This window comes from Dasypus novemcinctus, chromosome X (assembly GCF_030445035.2).
Source record: "Dasypus novemcinctus isolate mDasNov1 chromosome X, mDasNov1.1.hap2, whole genome shotgun sequence".
NCBI lineage: Eukaryota > Metazoa > Chordata > Mammalia > Cingulata > Dasypodidae > Dasypus > Dasypus novemcinctus.
The window spans coordinates 112231124-112253792 of record NC_080704.1 but is presented as its reverse complement, the minus strand read 5'-3'; the positions used below and the strand labels follow the sequence as shown (position 1 = coordinate 112253792).

General features: G+C 38.7%; 1 protein-coding gene and 1 pseudogene across 2 annotated transcripts in view; one reads left to right on the top strand and one right to left on the bottom strand.

Moving 5' to 3' along the window:
* The window catches only part of IL1RAPL2 (interleukin 1 receptor accessory protein like 2), a 1488864-nt gene that overhangs the window by 187994 nt on the left and 1278201 nt on the right, over window positions 1–22669 (bottom strand). The gene's annotated exons all lie outside the window — the stretch shown is intronic.
* On the top strand, window positions 6081–17690 carry LOC101447737 (R3H domain-containing protein 2-like; annotated as a pseudogene).

Below are 22669 nucleotides of genomic sequence, written 5' to 3'. Positions count from 1 at the left end.
CAAATTGTTCCATAAAATAATATTCAATAAAAATATCAAAGTAAGTATTGGGCTTCTTATTTTTGATATTGGCTATAGAAGTATCTTTCCACTATGTCACACAAGCCTACCTGAAAAAGATGGTGAGATATTTCAGTCTTAAACTCTATTTCTCAAGAAGCGTTCTACCCAAGAGGATGATTGATAGAAGCTTGTGGAATGAATGAATTTCTGACACTTGTCATCTCTAAAAGACATAATCATATAGCTGGTTTATATAACTCTCCTCAATATGCTCATGCCATTTGCTACTCTGGGGGCATTTCTTCAGTTTTTCCCATTAACTCTATCTGACATTTCTCAGATAGTAAGGTCATGTAAGTATTGAATGAAAGTGTTTTTTTTCCCCTATGTAACTATGTTTTAGCTCCCTAACAGGGCACAACTTCCTCAAAGGAAATGATTGGGCCAAGCCTTCTGAATATCCCCAAGGAGACTACTATTGGATCTGAGGGCAGGGGAAGAGTACATTATATACTGCTGACTTACTGGCCTATTGTAAGTTGGGCACATATATTCAGAAGGTTTAGTAATGCTAGACTGATTCCTCATAGGTGGTGCTTTGTCTCAGAAACCAAACATGAAATTACCTACTTCTGTATAATTCTAACGTTGAACTAATGGGTGATTTGGTTAATGTCTATAAAAGTCAAGGGAGGTTTTAATAAACTGTACCCATTAACAAGTTGTATAAAATGCTTCTTTTTTCCATCATACATCTAGCAATGTGCAGTGCTGCAGTCTCACAAAATCGTACCATCTGCCACAGTGAAGAAAGAGCTCAGGTTGCTCCCAAGTATACTTAACACTATGATTTCATTTCTCTAAACACGGTATTAAAATAGAGCTGATTGTGTGTTCAAGTGCCATCACAGAAAGCAAAGGGACCATTCAGCACTCCACATGCCTACTTGCTATTTAGCCTCCCTCTGGACCTTCCAGCAATTCCTGCCTGATGGAAAAGAAAATTAAAGCCTGTTCCTCTTTGTTAGCCCTACTAAAGAATGACAACTCTGGAAAAGCAAGTGCCATTCAGCTGTGAATCTTATTCTCAGACATGCAATTATCATACAAAATCTAAATGTCTAAATATCACCTTCTTTTGGATTAGCCTGGCCAACAGTGACCTGAAAGGTTAGAAAATGGGACTATCAGGTACATACCTTGCTTCGCCCAGTAGCCTGAAGATACAGTGGGTCTTTTCCTGCATCTTCTTCTTCTTCCCTCTAGACCCTTCCCCTCAGCATAATAAACATACTCAAGTCTTTCCTATCCTTAAGAAACACTTCCTTGATTCAAAGGTGTCTCCAACTATTGCCTTTTCTAGTCCTTCATGGAAAAATTATTTGAATGATTATCTTATATATATTGTTTACTTTTCTTCTTTCCCAGTCTCTGCTTGCTCTAAGGTCACCAGTGACCTCCATATTTACAATCCCAGTGAATAATTTTCAGCCATGATAATACTTTATTACTTCATCTCCCTTAGGCATTTGACACATCCTTTTAACATTTAATATTCTCTTGATTTTCAGGATAGCCCCTTGCTTTTATTTTCCTTACCAATTGGCAGCAAATTTTTAGTGTCCTTCATGGTATTTCCATTCCTCTTCATAGGCTTCCTGTGCAATTGTTTAAACACTGTTGTTCTTCCCGATGCCCATCCTAGGCCTTCTGTTTCACTTATTCTATTGAGTTTCTTCTGCATGACTTATTCCAAATCAAGGCTTGAATTGCTAATTATATCTGATGATTCACAAGTCTATATCTCTAGCTCAGAACTCTTTATTTTGTTCCAAACTCATATATTCCACTCGTTTAAAGAATATTTCCACCTGGATGTTTCACAATAATATATTCAACATGTACAATACTAAACCTATCTTATTTCATTAAAAATGTCCCCTTTATCCTATGTTCCCCATTTCTGAAAATTGTACCATCATCTATACATTTTTCTAAGTCAGAAACAAGCAAGTAACCTCACACTCTTCCCTTCCTATTATTAAAAATATCCACTTATCCCATTACCAAATCATGTTGATTGTGTGATATTAGTAATATTAACTTTTGTTTCTTCAATTTCACACTTACCACCTAAATTCAGACATTCACTATTTCTCACTGGGCCTGCAATACTTTCCTAAATGATCCCCCTTTAATCCATATGCCACATTGATATCAGAGTGGATCATGCTAGTCTGCTAAATTCTTACTATTTTCAAGATAAAATTTAAAGTCCTTAGTTATGTTCACAAAGTAACTCATGATACGGCTCCACTAGCCTCAGCTTAATCACAAATGCACATGTGCATTTTTATCCAGCCATATCAAAATAAGTTTAATTCTTCCAAAGAAATCAAATTAATATAATTTGAAAAACATTTTAATAGACTAGAGTAGTAGTCAGCAAATTTTTTCTATAAAGGGTCAAATAGTAAATAATTTAGGCCCTGTTGCAACAACTCTGCCACTTAGTGTGTAAACAGCCATAATCAATCCATAAATTAAATAAATAGGGCTGACTGTGCTCTAATAAAACTTTATTTAGAAAGCAGGTTTTTGGATTTGGTTCACAGGCCATAATTTACTCACTTCTGAACTACAGAAGCTGTTTATGTAAAGAAATCCTGTCTTGAATCATTTTATAGAGTGAAGAACTAATTCTGATTTTTGTGTCAATTAGGATTTGCAGTATTTGGCTTATTTAGAACAAGATCACCCTGTACTTAAGACTAAAAGTTATAATTAGTCTCAGAAGGAAAGGATCTAGGACAAAGAGTAATTCATTTCCATCCATGAAATATTATAGTACAGATTTAAGCTTTCCTAAGCATTACATAGATTTGTCCTTTCACTTGGAAAATAAACAATCGTGTAGGAATTATTTGATTCATTGGATTTGACATTTTCACTTACCTTTACTTGCCTTTTCTTTTTTCCTGATGAGAAATTTCTTGTAAATAATTTCTACTCTCTTTCTAGGTGTTTGTGCTTCCAGTGTAGTGAGAAATCCAGAGTCTGATAAATATTGTGTATTTTGAGGGAAGATTCATAATACCAAATGCTTCTGTGACCTGCTATATCATGGGGCATACAGACAGAGTGTACTTACTCTAAAGGAAAAGTACAAATGGAAATACTTGGAATATCTTCATTTCTTGAGATGGATGTCAAATACAAAGAGATCATTTATTGATGATAAAGTCTGATCTAGGGACTTGTCACAAAGGCATTGATAATTTCCTTTTTATTAGGAAGAGGGAAAATTAAAAGCAAAGCAAGGATTGACTTCTACACATAAGCAGAGTGGGTGTTTATCTGTTGACTAGTTCTTGTGGGTCTCCCCAGGCCTCACTAACCATACTATCTAATTACCAAGCATTAGTAGTCATGTGTTACCATTTTTCCATCAGTGCTTTCCTTGAATGAAAGCAAAGCTGTTAAATTTAATGTGTTAATTATTCTACACAGTGTCAAATTTGAATCAAAGCAATAAGCCTCAAAAAATAAATAAAAACAGTCATCAATGAAGGATAACATATAAAGCTATCATCACCCATTAGAATCAGAGTATTATATAATCATTTTTGACCATGTGTATGATGGTAGCAGGGGAAAATGGAGCCACAAGAGGGAAAAATCCAACATACCAGCCCTGAAACACTTATATGTGGAAAACAATCAATCTTCTTTTTTTTTTTTTTTGAAGATTTATTTATTTATTTCTCTGCCCTCTCCACCCTACCCCGGTTGTCTGTTCTCTGTGTCTATTTTACTGCGTCTTCTTTGTCCGCTTCTTTTGTTATCAGTGGCATTGGAATTTTGTGTTTCTTTTTCTTGCGTCATCTTGTTGTGTCAGCTCTCCATATGTGCTGCACCATTCCTGGGCAGGCTGCACTTTCTTTCACGGTGGGCGGCTGTCCTTATGGAGCGCACTCCTTTGCGCGTGGGGCTCCCTTATGTGGGGACACGCCTGTGTGGCACGGCACTCCTTGCGTGCATCAGCACTGCGCATGAGCCAGCTCCACACCAGCCAAAGAGGCCCGGGGTTTGAACCTGGGTTTGGACCTCCCATGTGGTAGATGGACGTCCTAACCACTGGGCCAAGTCCGCGGCCCTCAATCTTCTTTAAGACATTATATATCTTTGCTACAGAAGCCCAACCATATCATCATCATCATGGACATCATCATCATTATCCTTACTTATCAACATACCATGGATCTAGTTTTTGTTTTAGGGTACCAAAGCAACTGACAGAAAAATTAGGAACTTAGAGATGCTTTTAAGATTTTTTTAAGTAAATATTAAACCTGCCAATCATAATATGTATATCCAGGAAATTTAGATAGATGTATAATAAACTGAGCCAAATCCGTTCTTCATTCATGATCTCAGTTTCCTTGTCTGCAAGAGAGGGGGTAAAGCATGTGATTTCAAAGGCTCCTTCACCTGTGAAAATTATAATTCTAAGATTCTACAGGCTCTTTTTCATTTTTGCTTGGGAGTGATTTGGTAAAATCAATCAAGAAAAGAGAATGGGATTTTCAACATGGTAAGGGGAAAGCACATTGAAGGTCAAATTATGGCTGAAAGAAATTGATTAAGATTTTTAATGCTGTTCTGGTAACTTTCGGTTTTTGTACTTTCAAAAATGATTCATTATATGCACAGAAACTTGCTTCTATCTTGACAGAAGCAAACGTTTGGTTTTAAAGTGGTGCTAAAGATAAGTATCCTCCCTCCCCAAATTCTACACATTCTCTTAATGCACTTAAGCTCAGTAAGATGTGGCAGTCTTCAAATGCATGGTATTGTGATCACTGCCGTGGTTTTTTCTACTTTTATTCACAGTCTTTCCCATTCATGTCAAATATCTTCCTTTAGAATGCAAAGTATGCATAACGGAAGGAAGAGAAAGCGCTCACCTGCTTAAAATTAAAGGTAGAATTGCTGAACTCATTACATTCCTTCAAGCTCTGAATCTGTGATTAAATACACTATCATTACACTTAAAGAAATGGGATATACCCTTTCTGTTCAGCACACCTACCAAATCCAAAATGCTTCATTCGGAGCATAGTCACAAAATGTTGCTAAAGTAGCTGTGGAAAAATAGTAGCGGCACCAGAGGAGCAAGGTTTGCAAGATATGAAGCAGTTGAGGAAGACATAATTAAATGAAAATATACTAATAATTCAGATAGAAAAGATATGTCTATAAGTTGGGATATGCTAGGTTATGCCATAAGAACAAATGGACCCTCAATAACATGGGCTTAAAACACCAAAAATTTATTTTTTATCCAGGTTTCATGTACAATGTAGGTAAGTGGTGTGGGAATTCCCTGTACACTGTCACTCAAGGATGCAGGCTGAAGGAGGATCCATCTTGACACATATACTTCTGCAATCATCATGGCAGGATAAAAGAAAGGCTGTAGGTGAACACTGACAACTAAATGCTTCCACCAAGAAATGGCACGTCACTTTCGCTCACATTTCAACGACTAAAGCGAGTCATATGGCTACCCCTAACTCCAAGAGGACAGGGAAGTGGAATCCTGCTATGTTGCTGCAAGGCAAACTTAAACACTGGTGACAACCTTACTGGCTACCACAGAGTATGACTGCAAGCCATGTGACGAGGTTCCATTGTTAGTTTTGCCCTTAGATTTGTGGCCCTTCTGATTTCCCCCTCTTCCATTTTTTCCCTGTCCAGATTTGGCTTCCTCCATCTTCTCCTTTTCCCCACTCCTCTACAAGTTCCTTTACCCTTCCCTATCCTAATACCCCCCACTTCCAGGCCCTGGCCCCAGAGAAATCCCACCTCCAAAGGCACACTGCCACTTGCAGTAGGTGCAGAGCTGCAGCAGAGAGACCATGGGGCTGGGCAGTGGGAGGGCCCAGATACAGGGGCCCTCTTCCCTAGGGCTCACACTAGACTTATTTCTTATATGTGATGCCATTCCTGCCCTGGGCTCACGGAGGCAAAGCGTTTACACAGGAGTCTATAGAGGCTACTATAGTCTTTTAAAGATGTTTAGCAATAACACTACTCAGGAGAATCTGGAAATAATGAAAGAATCAGAAAAGAAAAAATTGGTGGAAAAATCTGTAAACAAAAACAAGTATATAGCTAAGACTCCACATAAGGAAAAAATTGAGAAATATGGTGGATAAACCAGTTTGTGTCAGGAGATACAGGGTTAGGTGTTCATTTTTGACAAGAGGTATACATCAGACCATAGTCATGTAAGGAAATGAGCCAAGTCTAATTCCAAACTGAAGTTGGTGCACAGTCTTGCACTGTGTGAAGAGTCCTCTACCCTATTTGCTCTTGGGCCACTAGAAACACAGGAACTAATTCAATTGCACATCAATTTCCCTACTAAAGAAGAAGAGGAGAGTCCACAAAGGATGTCTCTGAAGGGAAGACAAGGACAAAAGCAAAAACAAGTACCCAAAAAAGATGCTCTTCAGAGACTTTGAGCAAGAATAAACAGACTCCACTGGGATAGACCTATATGAATTTCTTGTAAATACACTGAAAAAAAAAAGAAAAATATCAAAACCTATGGACAGGTGAGAGATGCTGAGCAGCCTATTCATTACAGTCCACTATTGGGGTTTAGATATATCCCTACATTCTGCTCCTGTAGTGAGCAATTTGGGCTTTTAACCTCTGATTTCAATGTCTATGGGAGGGTTTCATTTTTTGTTGTTGTTCTAGTCTTTTTTAAAAAGGGACAGAATGAAGCTGGTAAAATTAGAACAGGATATTCTGGAATTTATCAATGACAACAATAAGCAGTTCAAGAAGTTCCCTCATCTATCCATTGAAATGGGGGGAGTGCTGGGGGAAGAAGCAGGTGAACTTTGGGGATTTGTAGGTCTGTGGTTAAAACTACAATGGTGGGAATGTTCTTTTGGCAAATATGACAGGGAAGGGTTATTGGTGCAGGGCATCAGGAGTAGGGGGATATGTGGGATAGGGCGCACCTGGGGCGTGCTTCTATGAAATATGAAAATGTTCATCTTGTCATAGTTTGTTATCTCAGGGGGTACTGACCCACACAATAAATAAGAAAATATTAACCTTCCATCCTAGGGAATCCTGCTCTGTTCTCAAATAGAGGGACAAGAATCTCTTGAGAATACAGGCAGTGATTAATAAAAGAAAACAGACTAATATGTCAAACTCTCATTATTAATGAAAGTAACTATGAATCTTACTCTTCAAAAATTGAAACTTAGGGGTTACCGTAGGTGCTGAGGGGAAAGGGAGGGAAGAATAAATAGATGAACCATAGGGCACATTTAGAACATAGGAATTGTTCTGCATGATCTTGCAGTTGAGGAATATAGGCCATTTTAAATTTTGTTAAACCTTTAAAAGTGAACCGTGAAAATGTAATCCATAGTGTAAACCATGACCATGGTTAGTAGCAATGTTTAAATATTTGTTCATCAATTGCAACAAATGTACCATACTCATGTAAGATATTATCAATAGTGGGAAATATGAGAAGGGGAGAGGATGGGATATAGGAGCATCCCCTATATTTTATATGTAACTGTTCTATAACCTAAAGTTTCTTTGAAGATAAAGCAACAAAAATAAGATACTGGTGGAAAGTACAGAAGAAATTGTCACTGTACAAAAAGATAACATCCGGCAGGGCAAGATGGCATCTGAGGGAGTTCCTCACAGTCTCTCCTGCAAAGAAGCATCTGAGTGGGCCAACAGGCCTACTCCAAGACATATACTTGTCAACTTATCCAATGCTCAAGACAAAGAGAAAATACTAAAAGCAGCAAAAGAAAAGAGAACCATTACATACAAAGGAGGCTCCCAAACATCATAAACCCCAACAAGCCCACCCCAAGACATATACTTGTCAAATTATCCAACACTGAAAACAAAGAGAAAATTCTAAAAGCAGAAAGAAAAAAGAAAACTATCACATATAAGGGAAGCTCCATAAGACAAAGTGCTGATTTCTCATCTGAAATCAGAGAGGCAAGAAAGCAGTAGTATGACATACTCAAGGAACTAAAAGAAAAAAACTTCCAACCAAGAATACTCTATCCAGCAAAATTAGCATTCAAAAATGATGGAGAGTTCAAAATATTCACAGATAAACAGAAACTAAGAGAATATGCCAACAAGAATCCTGCCCTTCAAGATAAACTAATGGGAGTTCTTGCAGAGGTGCCCAAAGATGTACTTACCAAATCCAATGGATGTGTCATGATGATAGGAACGAGTGTTGTTGGGGGGGGGGAGAGGAGGGGTGGGGGGGTGGGGTTGAATGGGACCTCACATATATATTTTTAATGTAATATTATTACAAAGTCAATAAAAAATAAAAAAATTAAAAAAAAAAAAAGAAGAAAACAAGAGAATCAGAGTTGGAGGAGAGTGAAAGAGCAATGAAAAAGACAAAGACTGAAAAAAAAATTAAACAAAATATGACAAACACAAATCCAAAGATAATACAGCTAATATAAGTAATTCCTTGAAAATAATAACACTGGATGTCAATGGATTAAACAAACCTGTCAAGAGACTCAGGCTCCAAATACGTGAGGCAAACACTGGAAAAACTAAGTGAAGGAATAGATGCCTCTACAATTATAGCATGGTACTTTAATACACCACTATAAACTTTGGACAGAACATCTAAAAAGAGAATCAATAAAGAAAAAAATACTTTGAACCATGTATTAGAGGAGCTGGACCTAATAGACATATACAGAACATTACACAGAAATACAGCAGGATGTGCATTCTCTTCAAGCGCACATGGATCATTCTCCAAGATAGACCATATGCTAGGCCACAGAAAAAGTCTCAATGAATTCAGAAAAATTGAAATTATACAAAATAATTTCTCTGACCACAGTGGAATGAAGCTGAAAATCTGCAAGTGTCTGAGACCCAGATTTGGCACCAAGATTTTGAAGTTAAACAACACACACTCAGAGAAACTGTGGGTCAGGGAGAAATCTCGAAAGAAATTAATAACTGCCTTGAAACTAATGAAAATTATAACACAACATATCAAAACTTACAGGATGCAGCAACAGCTGTACTGAGAGGGAAATTTACAGCCATGAATTCATACATCAAAAAAGAAGAAAGAGCTAAAATTGAAGACTAACTGCACAATTGGAGAAATTACTTAAAAAATGACAAACTAACCCCAAATGAAGAAGAAAGAACAAAGATCAGAGCAGAACTAACTGAAATAGAAAATAAGAAAGCACTTGAAAAGATAAACAAAACCAGGAGCTGGTTCTTTGAGAGGATAAGTAAAATTGACAAACCCTTAGCTAGACTAAGAGAGAAAAAAGAGAAAAGACACAAATACACCAAATAAGAAATGAGAAAGGAGATACCACCACTGATACACAGAAATACAGACTATCATAAGAGGATACTTTGAGAAACTATATTCTAACAAGAAGGACAATTTAGAGGAAATGGACAAATTCCTAGAAACACATAAGCAGCCCACATTGATGAAAGATGAAATTGACGATCTCAGCCAAACAGTCACAAGTAAAGAGATAGAATCAGTCATTAAAACCCTCCCAACTAAGAAGAGCCCTGGGTCAGATGGCTTCACAGGTGAATTCAACCAAATATTCCGGAAAGAATTAACACCAAACTTGCTTAAACTCTTCTAAAAAATCAAAACAGAAGGAACATCGCCTAACTCATTCCATGGCCCAACATTACTGTAGTACGAAAGCTCAAACAAAGACACCACAAGAAAGGAAAATTATAGACCAATCACTCTAATGAACCTAGGCACGAAAATCCTCAACAAAATACTTGCTAATTGTATTAAACAACCCATTAAATGAATTATATACCATGACCAAGTGGGATTCATTCCTGGTATGCAAGGAAGTTTCAACATAAGAAAATCAATCAATGTAATACACCACATAAACAGATTGAAGGGAAAAAAATCACACGATCATATCTATAGTTGCAGAAAAAGCATTTGACAAAATACAGCACCGTTTCTTAATAAAAACAGTGCAAAAGTTTGGAATAGAAGGAAACTTTCTGAACATGATAAAGTGTATATATGAAAAACCCACAGCTAACATCATTTACAATGCTGAAATCCAAAAATCTTTCCTTCTAAGATCAGGAACAAGACAAGGATGCCCACTATCTCCCCTTCTATTTAACATTGTGTTAGAAGTACTTGCTCGAGCACTGAGGCAAGAATCAGACATAAAAGTCCTCCAAATTGGAAAGGAAAAGTCAAAATTTCACTATTTGTAGATGACATGATCCTATACGTAGAAAACCCTGAGAAGTCTGTAACAAAGATTCTAGAACTTACGAGTTCAGTAAAGTCGCAGGTAGAAGATCAATGCACAAAAATCAATAGCATTTCTGTACATCAATAATGAACACTCTGAGGAGGAAATCAGGAATCAAATACCATTCACAATAGTAAATAAAAAAATCAAATACCTAGGAATAAATTTAACTAAAGATGTAAAAGACTTATACACAGAAAACTACACAACACTGTTCAAGGAAATCAAAGAAGATCTAAATAAATGGAAGAAAATTCCCTGTTCATGAATAGGAAGACTAAGTATTATTAAGACGTCTATTCTACCAAAACTGATGTACAGATTCAATGCAATCCCAATAAAAATCAGCACAGCATTCTTTAAGGAACTAGAGAAACTAACTATGAAAGTTATTTGGAAAGGAAAGAGGCACCAAATAGCCAAGGACATATTGGAAAAAAAATTGAAATTGGAGGAATCACACTACCTGACTTCAAACAATACTACAAAGCTACAGTAGTGAAAACGGCATGGTATGGGCACTGGGACAGATACACTGACCAATGGAACCCAAATGAGAGTTCTGATATAGATCATCATATATACAGCCATATGGCATCTGACAAGGCCACAAAATCCTCTCAACTGTCACAGAATGGCCTCTTCAACAAATGGTGCCTGGAGAACTGGATATCCATATGTAAAAGAATGAAAGAGGATTACCAACTCATACCTAATACAAAAATCAACTCGAGATGAATCAAAGACTTAAATACAAGAGACAAGACCACAAAGCCCTTGGAGAACAATATAGGGAAGCATTTAGACGACCTTGTAATAGGAAACGGCTTCATGAACTTCACACCAAAATCATGAGCTGCAAAAGTTCAAATAGATAAATGGGACTACCTCAAAATTAAAGCCTTCTGCACCTCAATGGAGTTTGTCAAGAAAGTGAAAAGAGAGCTTACACAATGGGAGAAAAATTTGGTAGCCATATATCTGATAGGAGATTTAAATCCTGCACATAAAGAAGTACATCTTGAAAATCGAAAGACAAACAGCCTATTTAAAAAATGGGGAAAAGATTTGAGCAGACACTTCTCCAAAGAAGATATACAAATGGCTAAAATCCCATTACAAATTGCTTAAAATCACTAGCTATTAGGGAAATGCAAATCAAAACAACAAGACACCATCTTACTCCCATAAGACTGGAAGCTATCCAAAAATCAGAAGACTACAAGTGCTGGAGAGGATGTGGAGAAATGGGAACACCCATCCCCTGCTGGTGGGAATGCAGAAGGATCCAGTCATTCTGGAAGACAGTTTGGCGGTTTCTCAAAAAACTGGCTATAGATTTCCCATATGACCTAGCAATTCCACTGCTGGGTGTATACCAGTAGAACTGAAAACAAGGACACAAACTGATATATGCACAGCAATGCTCATAGCAGTTATTCACTATTGCCAAAAGTTGGAATCAACCCAAATACCCATCAACAGATGAATGGATAAATAAAATGTAGTATATACATACAATGGAATACTACTCAAGTGTAAGAACAAATACAGTACAAACACATTTGATAACATGGATGAATCTTGAGAACCTTATTTTGAGTGAAGCAACCCAGGCATTGAAGGATAAGTACTACATGACCTCTCTGATATGAAATAAGAAACCAAGCTGTTTCAGAAAGTTAGAAACTGGATTATAGGCTTAAAAGACATTGGGCAGTAGAGGAAGGTTGTGAGCCGACACCTACATGGGTGAAATCTATGATAAGCTGGAGGTAAGTATTTGTACAGGGATGGGATAAAACAGGGGCATAGGGATACTTTGGATGGGGCTTTGTGGGCTTTAGGGGGGCTTGGGATGGCAGGATGGGTCAGATGGCCCAAGTAATTGTGGGGAAGGTTGGGGGAACATTTGAACATCAGACATTGTCAGGTATGTGTTTGAATTTATAATGTAGAGAAAACTCTTTAAAAAATATTATATGGAAGGTTACCTGTTTAAGTTAAGTGGGGGCATCTGACACAGGGCAAGCTTGTAGGGAGTCTGTGAGTGCTCATTTTGTCATAGTGGGTTATATCATTGGGCGGAAACCCACACAATGAGAGTGAAAGTATACCCACATCCTGGGGGAAATTGATGTTCTCAGGCAGATGAAATTGTATCTCTCGAGAGAATTAGTGGCTCCCAGTGGTTTAGGGCCATCAAGTAAGTCAAGCCCTCAACATTGTTGCAAGTTATCTCTGAATAGGATCCTTCAAGTAATGAAGATTGATTGTCATGGTGGGCCCTGAGGGGAGGAGGAGAGATGTATTGAATAGATGGAATCAGTGTAACTGTGGGGCAATGGTAGTGTTCCACAAGATTATGGATATAGGACATGTTAAATTATACCAAAAATGTATAAAAGTCTATAGGCTAAAATGTAAATCATAATGTAAAATATAAGATAACTAAAAATTTAGAAAATTGTATAGTCTAAAATATAAACCATAATGTAAAGCCAAATGGAACCCTGTTTGAAAGCTATTGTCTCAATATCTGTATATCAGCTGCAGCAAATAAAATATGAACATGTAAAAAGATCATTGTTCAGGTGGAGACAAAGGGTTTGATGTTGGATATGTTGGAGTACCATATATTGTATATGTGAATTATTGTGATATGAAACTTTTGTGAAGACAAACAATAATTAGAGAAAAATAAGTTAGTATGAAGACACTGAAAAAGAAATGGAAAAAATTGCCTTGCCACTGTACATACAGGGCAACATGTATAGCAGTGATGAATGGCAAAATGTCTAGAACAAAGCTTTTCCATTTTTTCATTTTTTGATACCCCAATTTATTTTTACTTTATTTAATTTTTCTAAGTTAGTAATGTATTCTATATCTAACCTTTAAACCCATCACTATATTCCATTTTACTATTAATGGAACCTGGCAAGATATTAGGTTTCACTTTTAAAGAATTTTCGGACTACAGAGAGATTCAACTATGGCAAGGGAGGACACTAGTATGGGGTGTTATTGATAGGGGCACATGGTTGGGATGTATACAGTGTACATGAAAATATTTGGATATTTTCATAGTGGTTTCAGTTAAAAGTGACAATTGAGGGAGTGCTGAGTTCCTAGCCAGGGGAACTCTATCACATTCCCCAATGGAAGAGCAACAACCCCCCAAGTGCAATGGCAAAGACCAATAAAGACAATGAGCCCTTGATACTGATGGCTATGATTATGAGCCTGTGTGCCTGAAATATGAACTAGGCCTAGAGCTGCAGAGTGCCTAAGTGTTACCTCCTGAGAGCCTCTTTGTTGCTCAAACACGGCCTCTCTCTAATCAAACTCAGGATATAAACTCCCTCCCTTCCCCCTGGCTTGGGACATGACTCCTGGAAATGACCCTCCCTGTCACCAAGGGATTATTACCAAACACCAACGAGTGATGCATTTGGAAAAAAGACCTTAATCAAAGGGAGAAATTGCCGTGACCTGCACAGTGCAGTCAGCCGAACAGGGTCTGCACAGTCCCAAGGTGGGGTAGGGTGCGAGGGTGAAGAAATTAAAGACACAAAATAGTGGGGACCAGGTGGGCTGTGAGGAGCTGCAGGAGTGCAACAGCTTCTCAGGCACCCAGCTTGATTATGCATTTTATTTTAAAACAGTGCATTGTGCAGTTCTCACAGGAAGCTTTTGTTTTTAAGTCATTATATACACACAAGCTATTCTTTGTTATTATTAGCCTTCTGATAGCACAGTTTTCTTAGACTTCTTATCCATACCCAGCATAATTTGTTCAGCACAAAATCTTGCCCAAGGGTGCTTCCTTCTTTATCTACATTTTTCTGTGAACATCAGAGCCTGCTTTGCAGGCTTCCAGGGACCCTGCTTTGCAGGACTCCCCACAGGAAATATTAAATACAATGAGTTTTTTATGGCTAAGAGATTTCAAAGTGAGTGTGAGGTCATTCCAGAGATTACATTATGCAATTCTCAGGAGGATCTCATTGACTGCCACAGTGAACAGTGTCTCAAGCAGGAATGCTCCTGAGGGCTCTAGAAACATGTAGACACTATAGGTAGGGCACACAATCTCAGGAATTCAGCATCCTGTCAGTGGGCCATGTTCCCCAATGTAACAAAGTTAGACTCATTTATAATTTCCCGATATTTGGCTCTTCTGCCCCTTTTATTTGAACTTATAATTAGGACTATACTAATTAAATATATGTACCAGAAACTTAACTCTTTGGTCTGCTTATATGCCAGTTGAACCCTGAATCTCAGCAGTGTTGCAACACCTGCTCTCCAGTTTATCAGATTCTCCCAGGACAACTAACCAAAGGATGATGGTGGACAATGCCCATCCTAAAAAACAGATTATCTACAACTGCAAGCAAGACAGTTTAATGTATCTGCCCTATGAGATCTAAGCCCCTTCTGAATCAGAGCCAGAGTGCACCTAACCATCCTAAAATCCTCAAGGTTGTGGAATGAACAAACATATGGGGGAATGCAACTATGGACTCAAGTAGACTTATTATTATTCTAGCAATGGAAAATCTTGTAACATTGATATAAAGGCAGTGGCCATCAGAGATTCTGAGGAGAGGGAGAAGGAAGAATAGCTGTAACATGGGGCATTCTTGAGCCTTTGGAATTGTTCTGAATGACATTACCATGATTGATACAGGCCATTACACATTTTGCCAGAACCTATAAAATTGTGTGGTGGGAAGTGTAAACTATAATGGAAACTATTGACCATGGTTAGAAGCAGTGCTCATCAACTGTAACAAATGTACCACAAATATGAAAGATATTGTTAATGGAGAGAAGTAGGGAATGGGTATTTAGTAGAGTATACCAGAATGCATCATTAATGGAATCTAAAGCTTTTTAAAAAAAGAAAAGAAAAGAGAAGAAATTCCCTCAAAGGACTTCAGAACACCAGATGCCATTATGCCAGGTAGCTGCTTATTTTGGGATGTACCACAATGTTGACAAAACTGAAAAAGCTGTCATCGTCAACAAAACCATTGTTACAAGAATCCCTGAACGTAAGTTCTCAGAACACATGAAGGATGTGAAGAACACAGAATTTCGGTAAAGATTCATTCTTAAGATGATGCCAGTATGGACCTAGATGGTAACCAGATCAGAGTTCCATTGCAGGATAGAAGGAAATGCATGTCAATAGAAGAGAGGGAGGAGGAATATTAAAGGGTCTGAGAGAGAACATGTGCCTGAGAGATGAGAAAAAAACAGATATATAAATTAATCAGGGAGAAACACGAAGGGCTGAGCCATACCTCAAGCACCTGCCAGAGCAGCACAGACAGCGAATTCAAATCTCTGGAGCTATGGACCTGAAGCAGCACAGACTCCAATGGCTCTGGTTGGAAAATATATCTCCCTGTCGCCAAAACTGGCAGCTGCAGTGGAATCTCTAACTTCATCTAGGCAACAGCATTGGTAGCAGTAAAAATGGTAGTGCAGGAAGGACTTCTAGGCCAGATATGGTGCTAGGTGCCCCAGAAGTATGTAACCAGGTAACTTCATCCCATTCTGTCTGGATACTTCTCCATTTTATTGCCCAGCAGCAGCAGCAGCAGGAGCAGCAGCTTCTGCACCCGTACCTCAGGAACATCCACCCTTAAATAGTCACATGATCTCACAGGCAGATGACATTAGTAACCCCTTTGGACAAATGAGTCTTAGCTTCCAGGATTCTCCTGAAGCAGCTGACCCATCCTCAGCTATGTTCCAGTCCTCTTTTATTTCCCAGCACCCTCTGCAGACTAACTTCATCATGGCTTCTGTGGGCCAGCCCTTAACTGCCTCCAACTATTCCACCTCTAGCCATGTAGCACCTGTTCAGCACGGCCTGCCACCATGGGCTATATGCTGCCCCCTCAACAAATCCAGGTTTCTTTCTATCTCCCTGGACAGTATCTTAACTCCAACCAGCAATACATATCTCTCTCTCACTGGTGGCCTATGGCCCCTAGGGTGGTCAGCAGCTGCCTCAGCCATCCCAGCATCCTGGTTTATTGTCCATGATGCTTAACTAGCAGCAGTGGCTTACCAAGGCATCATTGGGACCCAACAGTGACAGAACCAGAGCCTGCTCAGCAACTAGAGGAGCAGCATGGGGGACCAGATGCAAGGCTTCATGGTTCAGTACACTCCACTGCCTTCTTACCAAGACCCAGTGGATGACTGTCAAAATGTGGTCCAGCCACCTTTCCAGCAATCCATGTTGGTCTGTGCAGGCCAGTCTGTACTGCACACAGGGGCCTCTAGGCAGGGAGTCTTATTAGTGTACTACATAATGATCCCACCAGCTCAGCAGAACAGTATGAAACCTGTCAGTTTTCTGCAGTCTCCTGGCTCTGAGCAGTACCAAATGCCCCAGTTTCCTTCTCCCTGTGGTCCACCACAGAGGTTACAGCAGTACTCAGGAGTAGCATCTTCTGGACCAGGTGTGGTAGTCATGCGGCTGAATGGACCCCATTTCACCCAGAACCCATCCTTGGTCTAGTGAAGTAACTTTAATATTACAATGTGAACCAGCACAGCCAGAAGCCTGGAGACCTGTACAATTCCAACAGAAGCCCCCAGGCCAACACACAGATGAGCAGTAGCCCCCATCACATCCTCTACCCAGTCACCAGCCCCATCTGCTGTCTCCTGCCTTAGCAACATCTGCAAAGGACTCCGTCCTCTACCTGTCCTCACACAGCTCCCCCAGCCTGGGGGTTTAGCACAAGGTAATGGGCAGTACTTTCTCTTGGGCCAGTCATTACATTGTAATCTATCCATCTGCCTTCCCTTGCTCCATGGTCAGTTGACTTAGTGCACTAGAGACAGAGTGGATGGACATCAGAGCAAATGACAAACACTCAAATATGCCTCCTCTGACCTGAGGCCAGCAGAGGTTGTCCTAGGGCGTGTGCTGGAGGTGACATATCTCCCTGAGGGCATCAATCCCATGGAGGCTGAAAAACTCTTCATTCAACTAGCAAGTCTGACGCCAAGATCTAGTGACTCAAGGATGCTCAGGGGCTGCCTGGTGTGGGAGTGGAGGTGGGGAACAATGGCGGGACTACCAATACCAAGAATGCCACCACGCGGACGTCAATGCCATGTGCACCATCATGGCTGTGTTTGCTAACCCCCTGGCTGCCCAAAATACCTCCCTTCTGTCTCAACAACTCTGTGAGTTGCTCCAAACTTAGAATGGCCAAAAGGAAGTATGACCTGAGGATCCTGGAGTGATCTACCTCACAATAAGTGGAGGAGGGACACACAGTAGGAGAGGGGTCAAGGACAATGGGGTTGAGTGACCCAGACAGATCATGAACAGAGGCAGAAGATAGGGAGACAGATGCTAAAATGCAGCCTGAGGTAGTAAATGAAAATGTAAACAGAAACACTCAAACTGTCACTGGACTCCTTAACCTCCGGCCATCATCCCTTCTCTTTCCCCAGTTGGCTCCTCTCTGCTTCCCTCTCCTGCCCATCCTCTTGTATCAATTTTTATCTCTTCTCTCAGAATGAAATTAATTTCTTTCATAATTTTTTGGCCAGGTAGAATTGGAAGGGTCCCATGCTCCCCTATTTTATTTCCTTGCTATCCTAAGCTCCCTTTTCTTTTTTGGTCTTAATGAATATATTTTTATGGTCAGAAATTAAGAAAAACAAAATTGATTTCCTCTTCCTTTCAATTCCCTCATCTTGTCTACCCAAACCCCACAGAGTTAAAACTTGAGTGCTCCTCACCCCCAGAACGCATGTATATTGTTTGAAGTTCATGCAGCAGTAAAAGATAAAATTATTTAATTGCACACACTGATGTTTGCTGGGTATAGTCACAGTAAATTTTATTTAATCTGTTTTTTGTTTGTTTGTTTGTTTGTTTGGGGCATTATTTTGGGGTAGGTTGGTTTTGTTTTTAAATATACAAAATCTTCAGTCAAAAAAAAATGTACAGGGTTCCTATTTGGAATGATGGAAATGTGTAGGTAATGGATAGTGGTGAGAGTAGCACAACACTGTGAATGAGGTTAACAGCACTGAAATATATATCTGAATAAGATTCAAAGGAAAATTCTGAGATTGCATATCAGGTAGCAAATAATATATATATATATTTAAATCCATGGAACTAAACTAAACAAACAGGGATCCTTAAGTTAAACCATGGACTTTAATTAATATTACAATTATAAAAATGTACTATCATTAATTGTAACCAATGTTCCACACCAATGCAAGATGTTGGTGGTGGAGGGTTGTGGAAATCCTGTATTTTATGCATGATTGTTCTATAAACCCATGACTTCTGTAATAAAGAAAAAAAAAATACAAACATGGACTTAAGTGAAATTCACCCAATTGAGGATTCCTGGATTGATATGGATGGGGAAAATATAAGGAGTTTAACAAGCATATATCAAAAAATACCCTCTCTTTGATTCTGCAAACCAAATAATCAAAAGTTTTAAAATATGTTGAAGGTGTTGAACTTCAGGAATGTCTAATATGTTGTAGCAGTTTGACATGGTTATGAATTCCAAAAATAGATACTGGATTACATTTGTAATCTGGTCTGAACCTGGTGTGATTAAGTTATGTTTAGGGCTTTGACTGGGCCATGTCATTAGGGTGCTGAGTCCCCACCCCTTGGTCGTTGGGGAGTCACACATAAAAGACATGGCAAATGGCAAAGGACAGAGCTGAGGGTTTTTGATGTTGGAGTTTGATGCTGAAGCCTTAAGCTGGAGCCCCAGGAAGTAAACTCAGAGAGGAAAGAGAACCAACCTCCAGGAAGAGAGGAATCCTGAGCCTAGGAAGAAGCAAGACCCTGGAAGGGAAGAACACAGGAGGTCTGAATCCTCATAGATGTCAGCAGCCATCTTGCGCCAACGTGGAAATAGACTTTGGTGAGGGAAGGAACTCATACCTTATGGCCTGGTATCTGTAAGCTCCTACTCCAAATCAATACCCTTTACAAAAACCAGCCAGTTTCTGGTATTTTGCATCAGGATCTCTTTGGCTAACTAATACATATGTTGATACAAATACTTATCAGTCACATGCTCTGCCAGGCCAGCCTAACCTGGGTTTTATGACACCCTTATTCCCCATAGCCTACACTAGGACTGTTTCCAATTTTCTCAAGGGTGTCACAAGATTCTAATAAGAATACTAAAGTAAAGGGATTTTCACAGTCTCCTGATTGTCTTTCATTCGTTCTTTTTGTAACAACTTTAGTGATATATAATCCACATATATGATTTTCTTTTTATTAAATCTATGCTACATGGTACACCCAGAGAGTTAGAGAATGTTACAAAATTAAACACTGGGTGATAGGGGATACTACTTGAATAAAAAGGGAGGTATCAGTCTTAAGATTCATCTTTTTGAGCAAGACTGTTCTTTCTGACTCATACTGTGTTTATGGTTGTTATTTTTAAGTTTCTGTTCTTATCTCTGTCTCTCTAGTACTCTTTGTTTTGACAGTTTAACTATCTTCTCCTATTTACATTATGTTAATAGGCCTTGGGGCCTGGTGACAGGTTGCATCCTTTGTAAAATCTAATAAATGATTTTAAAGAAAGATGACTCCATGAAGGCAACCATGTGGATTTTTTCTTTGTTAGGATTTAACTTCCTTTGAAGAAAACGTTCCACAAATCCCTAGATAAATGTCATAGGCTATAAATAGTTAGCAAAATTCCCTGAGAAAAAGAGAATGAGATTTTTAATGCATAAATAATGTTATATTTAACAAAGGCCATACAACTTTCCAGGCCAAGAAAATCCAAGACAAACTGGCAAATGATATTTTATATATTGGTTTTCCAGATCCACTCAAGAATATTGGTATGTAGAAGATACCACATAATTCAGAATTACATAAGCCATTGCAAGAGAATTAATAATTTAAATGTAAATTAATTCTTCAGAAGAAAGGGAAAACATATGACCCATTGAACTGAGAGCTATACTTTTGGTAAGATGATGCTTTATTTAGCTGAGAGTCCTCTGGTCTTCCAGTACTCTTTTGGCAAAATTCTGGTAGAGCAATTGTTTGGCAATGTGTGTAAGTGTATGAATGTATATAAATGTCTTCCTGCCTGTATGCCTTTCAGTCCAAGGGCCTCATATCGTAAGCTACTTTCTCCCTAAATATATATAGCCTTAAACTTGAGAGAATTATACTGATCTGGTTTCATTGTTAGTGAAGTGTTTGATTCATTACTTTCCATCTCTCTTTTTGTATCACTCCCTGCCATCTCTTCCTTTATCTTGTATAGCTAAGATATTCTAAGTTCTGGTTCTTGGGTGCATTTCTTCCCCTAACAGGAGCTGGATTTAGAGATTCCTCTTTAAAAATGAAGTAAAGAAGTGTTTCCTTCTGGTTTCTGTCTTCATTTCTAGATAATTTAGAGAATTTCAATTATCTGCTATACTCATTTCCTCATTGCATCTACTCAGCCAGATCAATGGGATGATAGTTTCTCTGAGGACATCTGGGGAAGAACAGAAGGACATTTACAGAATGGCAGCTTGGGAATATCAACTAATCAAGATTCCTGCATTCATCTTGTGTCTTATTTACTCAGGTCTCAATATTCTCATATCTCCCCTGGAAATTTTCCATAGTTTCCCATGGTTTCATTTTAGTCTGCTGCCCTAGAATAATTAAATCCACCTTCTTTATGCCCCAATTAAATGTCACTTCCAAAAATTTTCTCAAATTTCCTCATTTGTTCTTCTGCATAGACAGAAATCAAAGGTTTAAAAATCTCTGAAAAATCTTTCTTATACTTGAAGACATTAAATTGGTCACAATTCTTCAGTCTGCGTGAGTTCTTAGATGTCCTTAAAGTGTGGTGTTTTGGGTTTCTCTTTGCCAACTTCTTGACAAGAGATTATCTGATGCAAGAGAGAAAGTACAGTTAATAATGAAAAAAAGAAAGTGAAGAACAAGAACAGATGGCTTGGAGAGGGGATATTCATTTCCAGCACTACTATTCATCCATTATTACAATCAGAAACCTTGATATCAGACTTTAATCCTCCCCCTCCTCCACACTACACACGTAATCAGTTACCAAACCTTGGCATTTCTACTCCTAAATGTCTCTAAAACCAAGCCTCTTCACCGCTCTTCCTCTCTCAATATCTCTGTCTCTCCTTCTTCCTTTTCCTCATCAGTCCATTCTCTTTCTCTCTCTCTCTTTCTCACACACACACACCCTATACACAACTCAAGTTGAAATCTTCAGCAGTTTGAAAGAGACCACAAAAGCTTCTTAACAAGTCTCCCCATCTCTTGTACTTCCATCACTTCAATTCATCTTCCACACAATACCACAACACTACATTCCTAAAATGCAAATCTGAATATACCTTTCCCTGCTTACATATTTTCAGAAGGTCCTTATTACATCAGAATGAAGTCCATGACTTTTTGTTTGTAAACCTAGGAATAGAAGTCCCAACATGAGCTTGCTGTAGTCTATCACTTTTGCTTCAATAATTCATATCTCCAGTCATAGCATATATCCCTCCATTCCTTAAATAGGCCACACCCTTTTGTGCCTTTGTGCCTTTTCACTTGCTGTTCCCCTCTCCCTAGAATGTGTTTCTCTCATAACTTGTGAACATCTATTCATTTAACTTGCTTAAACATTATGATCTCTGTGGAGCTGTCTCCACTGTCCCAGGCATAGCTTTTGACGTGCTTATTTTAATTCTTAACTCCTTATAATTCAACTGTTTTTATACCTATGTCTAGACTGAGAAGGACTACATCTTATTCCCTTTGTATTTTCAGAGCCTAATACAGTGCCTACTATAGGTTGGTGCCTTGACAACTTTTCACTATGAATGAATGAATGAATGAATGAAAACCTTTTGTGGTTAAGAAAGGGAAGTTTTGATATACAGATGGTCAGACTAGAATATATCCCAAAGCTGCTATCTGAATCTCATTTGGAAGACTGGCCTATGCCAGTTTGGAAAATAGGGAATGTAAGTTTTCAACGTTTTTAACAGAGTCAAAAGTCATGGAACCTCTTCCAGTTTATCAAGAAATAGAGGTGATAGTCCAGTTTTCCAATTATGACTAATTCAGGAAGAACTTGGAAATCAGGGTCTCCAGAATGAGTAGCCCAAGATTTAAAGGCAGAAACTGAAAGCTACTTAGAAACTGTGGCCAAGAAGCAGGGTGAGAGATGGCTACATGCTGGTACACA